A 6798-nucleotide genomic window follows, 5' to 3' on the forward strand; every position below is an offset into this window, starting at 1 on the left:
TCTCTAATTATATATTACCCCTAATAAGAAAAATGTGGATCATACCATAGATAATGTAAGGGGATGCATGTATGGGATCAAGAATTTAGGAGCTGCATTTGTCCATTAGTAGTATGGGGGGGCAGTCCTTGAGTTAATTTTTTGTTTCCCATCCATAGATCTAAGTTGTGCTTAAAAATGGACAGGGGTGACCTCTTTTATGTGGATGAGAGTCTGTTCCACAGCAACTGTATCCTCTACAAAGTATACCTGTCCCTTCAAATCATTCTGTTAATGCTGCAGAAGAGGTTTAGATCCCTAGACTGAGTATTTCTGATGCAATTTGGCTTGCTGATGTAGAGTAAATCCATCAGTAATGTGTTGGAGGATGCTCTGCATGCCAGACACAGGTCTCTTCTTAGCAGTCTGTAGGATACCAAGTATAGTGACAGGGTTTTGAGTCAGTTCATGTAGGACATGTTGTTAGGCCTTGTATCCTTTTAGTATGGTATCTCTGTGTGTGTTTCAGCTGTTGCATGTGTCTGGACAGATATGTGCCAAAGGGGACATTACAGTCAATGACTGGCCTAATGAGGGTTAAGTAAAGGGGGCAATAAAACCACAAAAACAAAAGCTTCAGTGTCACCCAAAATAACCACAAACTAAGCAAACAATGTGATAACATGGTAAATGGAACCTGAGGTGGCATCAAAGAATTACAGGTGGAGCACGTCCAAATCCAGTACTTTAATCAAAAAAGTAAAAAGCATTAAGCACATTCATCCTTACAAGCTCAGGTCTTCATAAGATTGAAAAATGCTTCCCCCCTGCATTTTATATGTTCCTGAATTACACCAATCCATTTAAACAATTAAACAAATTAAATAATTGCATCCATCTAACCAAGCTCTTAAGGACTTATAAAAAGTCATAGTAAAATACATTTCTAAACTTAAAAATTCATTAATTATCGCAATATATAAATCATTTTCTGGATGAAGACACAATTTCATTACAATTTAGTTCTACGTAATTTTAGAACAGGTTTGATGGAAATATAATCATTTAAACTTGGATATGTAAAAGCATTCAGTATGAATTGCCAGAACAATGCCCTATATTTAAGCCTGATCTCATAATCACCTCCCTTAGGGTTTATTTCAACATGTTCTAAAATGCCATATTTGAAGTCATTATGTGTTTGTTGAGTTTGTTTATAAAGAGCATTATTTATATTTTATTCTTAATACTATAAATATGCTCATATATTCTTTTTCAAAAGTGTCCTCTCTGTCTTCTCCACATATAAATTATTCCACATCTCCCACAATTGCCTCTTTTAAATATAATGCTAGATTTCATCATATTTCCATGTGTGAGTGATTCCCCTTCATAAATATATTTACATTGATTACAAGAGCCACACAACTGTTTTATAATTTTTTTTATCAGAACCTCGCCTGATTTTTGTCTTATTAGTCTTAAAAATACCATTTAAATTATGACTAGTTTTAAATGCAATTCTGGGCTGCCCCCACTATTACTGAGATGCTAGGGTTAAATTTTAAAATGTTCGTTTTTTTAATGATATCCTTAACTTTTCCTGAAGCGTTATTAAATTCTATCACCATTGCACTGTCAATTTTTTTGTTATTATTGTTCAAATTGTCTCTATCATTCCTTTAAAGCCTTAGTCCCAGCAAGGGTTTGTACTTTTTCACCATTACTTAAGCACCTCATTGCAAATGGTGTCGACCATTTCCACCAGATAACCTCCATCGTTAATCACCTTTACCATATCTAGTACTTCCACAACATCTTCTTTCCTATATGTCATCCTAACAATCCTTATACACTGCCCATTGATTAAACTTTGAACAAGAGGGTGCACACTACTGCAAGGGGCATAGGTATGACTAAAGGTAGGATTCCTATATACTTTTGATACAAAACCACCATTGTTATTCTCAATAGTCATATCCAAATAATTTGATTTCTTGTTGTAAGTAGAGGTAAATTTAAAGAATTGAGTTGTATTGTTGATATATTTTGGGAATTTAAGAGTATGTTATTCAGTTCCTTCCTATGAAATAAAAATATCATCCAAAAATCTAACATACAGGTAAATATACTAAAAAAAATTCCGATTGGAATATAAAGGTCCTCTCCCAGGCTAATAAAGGTTAGCATAAATGAGGGAACATGCTGCATCCATTGCCACCCCTTTAACTTCCCTAAACAAGTCTCCCTCAAAATATGGGGAATTGTTCTCATAAAGTAAATTAATCTGATCATTACTCAAAATATCAAATAAAACTAAACTATCATGAAATAAACCCAACCTTCTTCCAAGGGTTTAGTAGGAAAAAGGTCAACCACATTGATGGTAAGAAAGCCAACTGAAGCTGTAACTAAACTAAGTGACAATCTCCCCATGAAATCCTACAAGTCTTTAAACATATGGGTGTCCATACTGAAAATAAATTTCAACATTCCGTACACAAAAATAATGAAGGGTGAGTTTTAGACCCCTTGCTGCTACAATTGGTCTAAATGAGGGGCTTTCAAGATTTTAATGGACTTTAGGGATTCCAAAATAGATAAAAAGGTTTACCAACCCTAAGAAAATCATGTATTATAGGAGAAACTCTTCCTTCAACCAGGAACTCTTCCAAGGCCAAATCAGCATTGTGTTAGGCAAAATTTACTTCATTTTTTGAAACAGGAATGTAAGAAGTGTCCTCTCTATCTTCCACACATAAAAACAATCACATTTCATACACAAGACTAAATAAAGTATTCCATAGCTCCCACAATGACCTCTTTTAAATCTAATACTAGATTTCAACAAATTTCCAAGTGTGATTGATTCCCCTTCATAAATATATTTACATTGATTACAAGAGCCATACTTAACGGTTTTGTAATTTTTTTTTATCAGAACCTTGCCTAAGTGTTGTCTTACAAGTCTCAAAAATACCTTTTAAATTATGACTAGTTTTAAACACAAATCTGGGCTCCCCTCACTATTCCTGATACCTTGAAAAAGAATATATATGCCCATATGTATAGTATTAAAAATAAAAATACAAATAATGTTTTTTATAAACATACTATTATTCAACAAACACATAATGACTTCAAATTTGGCATTTTGGAACATGTTAAAATAAATTATAGGTGGGTGATTGGGAGAGCAGGCTTGAATATAGGGAATTGCTTTGGCAAGTCAGACTGAATGCTTTCACATATCCAAGTTTAAATCATTATATTTCCATCAAGCCTATTCTAAAATTAAGTACAGCCAAATCGTAATGAAATTGTGTCATCATCTGGAAAATAATTTATATTATTGTGATAATTAATGGATTTTAAAGTTTAGAAATGTACTTTACTATGACTTTTTTATGGTGTATACATGTCTTTAAGAGCTTGATTAGATATATGCAATCATTTAATTTATTTAATTAATTGTTTAAATTGATTGGTGTAATTCAGGAACTTATAAAATGCAGGGGGTGGAGGAAAGCATTTTTCATTATTTATTTATATTATATTTGTTGACCGGGAGTTCTTAAGAAGTTCTGAGTTTGGAAAGATGAAAGCGCTTAATTCATTTTACTTCTTTGATTGAAGTATTGGATTTGGATACAGTCTGCCCATAATTCTTTGATTCCATCTCCGGTTCCATTCACCACGTTGTAATTTTGTTTTTTGGTAAAGGGTGACAATCCCTTTGTTCATAAGCTGTACAATATAGAAGAATCTTTCTTACAACAATAGATAAGTTGGTCAAAAGTTAGGTCACTGTTCACATAAAACCCCAAATTCCATACAACTGGCTCAACTCTTACGGGAGTATTGTGAATGTGGTAGTTTCCTAGGGTAGAAGACATCCCAAAGGATACAATAATGCATTATTTATTTATTTATTTATTTATGATATGTCAGTGGCCATTACCTGTGAAAAAACAACAGATGGGATTGGTGATTTTCATCCACAGACTGCCTCAGTCTCCACTCATAGCTAATTAAGGGATTATATACGTCTCAGATATCTGCGTGCAACCAACAAGACTAGCCTTAGGTGAAATGGAGCCTTAGATAAAGGACTCCATGGGCACCCCCATTGTACATTGGTCCTTATTGCATCTCAACAGTACCCTTCACCTACACTTCCCATCCTGGTCCCATACAATCCAGATTGGCTACTTATTTCTTATTTTTATTAGTCTGTCATCCTTTTCGGTGTTTTCTTCTCAACCAAATAAGTGTGAAGGAAATAAATAAATTAAGCCGGAGGTCTGGGATCCTACCTTACGAGGTTTTTATAAACTTTTCATCCAATAAGAGCCTGAACAAAAATAATAAGCAATAAAAACATTCAGTCATATATTTAATGTTCAAAGTAGTCCTCAATAAACAACCATACACCTTAAATACTATAAAATAAATAAAGCCGTACAGCTTTAAGGACCAAATATTTAATACAGTATGCGCTTTCATTTAGTAAAATCTGACCTACTTCAGACACAAAACACCTTATCACATGATCTTATATATAAAATACAGACAATTATCTCACCTCATAAAATAGATAATTAAATGTATTAATTAATTAGCTACAAAGTTTCCAATAGCAGCAGCCTCCTAACCTGACCTAATAACAAAAGGGAAAACCCATTTTCAACAAAACATTTCATCTATTAATAAGTTTCATTTTTAAAATACTGGAAATAGAGATAACATCATTTATACCAGGTGGTACAGAAGCATTTAGAATTTTTTTTGCCACCAATATTCCCTATTTTCTAATAAAACTTTCCAAGGACCCCCACACCCCAGGATTCACCTTTACATGTTCTATTATAACAAAACCAAAGGTATGGTCATTAAAATGCTCAACATGTCTAAACAAAGCACTAGAATTTTTCTTTTTACTGATGTCATACGTATGTTCATATATCCACTGCTTAAGTTTACATTCCATTTTCAGAGCAATTCAAGCACTTTGGAGCATATACCACACCTTCCCTTTGCAGCATATATACCACTCCTTTTGTAATACAACTAAGATGCCCAGAAACACTAATATGCCTATCCCCTAAAACAATATGGTTACATTCTATTATATGCCTACATTGGTTACACATACCACACTTTTTTCATTTTACCTTTTAATCTGGTCTTGTTAGAAGTTAGTGTATCACAACAATTCTGCAAGTTTCTATCCCTCATATATTATTTTGGGACAAGGTCCCAAAATCTGACTCGCCTCAAAATGATTTCCCAGTTTTTTTGTATTGTTCCTAAAATCCTTTTGCTATAATTGGTAAACATGGTGACCAAAGCATTGGAATCAATTCTTCCACTGTCACCAAATCTACATATCTCCAAACCAACAGTTATATCACCCCCATACTGAACTGGGCAAATAGTTCCAATATTTGAAAGTTCACTGTTACCAACAGACATTAATCGGTCCAAAGTTTGCTTTAACAGGGGAGTATAAAGACCAGATGTTCTTTTAGAAATAACGTCAGAGGTTATTGACTCTATAAGGGTCTTAGGATAATCCCTATTAAGAAACATCCATCCTATAAAATCACATTCATGAACAAACTCATCAAATTGTGTAACCATCTTTGCGGCCTGCATCTTTTGGCCTTTCACTGCCTTCTTCACATGAAAAAGATGATTACTGGAATAGTGTAAACATTTGTTTGAATAGGTTTTCTTCAAATAAATAGTAGATTTTAAATAATTTCTCTCTAAATCTTTAGTCAACAGAACATCTAAATAGGCAATACTCCTAAAACTCATTTCATAAGAAAATATCAAAAATTCGGTGGTATCATTGAGATAATCAATAAACCCTGGTATAAGATCACTGGGACCCTTCCATGTAACAAATAAATCATCAAAAAAATGGGTGTACAACTTTATATAAGCCATGAAGGCTAAGCTTGATCTCGTGTAAAATTGTGATCTCCCACATTGCCATAATTATATTGGCATAGAGTGGACCAACGGGGGACCCCATAGATACCCGTTTAAAAAAATGACCGTCGTAAAATATAAAATTATTCCACAAAACCAATTCAAGTAAATGAGATAAAACATTGATCTTGTCTTGACCAACAAGACCTAAATCAGTAAAAAAAAAAAAAAAAAAAAAAAATCAGTTAACCATTCAATTCCAATTTCATGTGGGATGCAAGTATACAAATCTTGGACATCTATGGTCAAAAAAATAATGTCATTAATTTCAGGCCCAAGCTAGTTACACTTTGTAAGAAAATCCCATGAGTCACAACACAAATATTCAAGAGCAGATAGTGGCAATCAAAAACCCAGCTATAAAATAAGTCTTAGATTGTCCAGCATCCACTATGGGGTGCAAAGGTGGATCATTTGGATCATTCAGGTCTTTATGGATTTGGGGGATTCCAAATATGGTAGCAACTTTAGGTGAATCAGTATACATAAACCCAAAATCCTCAGATTTAATTTGGACTTGAGACAACATGTCCTGCAAAAAATAGTCAATTCTCATATACAAAATATTAATCTCATTAATCGATGCTTCAACATATGAATCATCATATAATAAATGTAACATACGCGGGTTATAAACCACCTGATTCATAACAACAAGGCCACCACCTTTCTCTGGTTGCATCAAACTTAAATCGCCCCTATTCTTTATTTCATCCATCAAAGCTCTCTGTTCTGATGTTAAATTCGCCTCATAAACTGAGATGACAAATGCTTTGCAAAGATGTATAAATCCTATCTAGGAATAGTACTTTTGACCCT

Source organism: Protopterus annectens, chromosome 6.part1 (assembly GCF_019279795.1).
Source record: "Protopterus annectens isolate FY-2018-M chromosome 6.part1, PAN1.0, whole genome shotgun sequence".
NCBI lineage: Eukaryota > Metazoa > Chordata > Ceratodontiformes > Protopteridae > Protopterus > Protopterus annectens.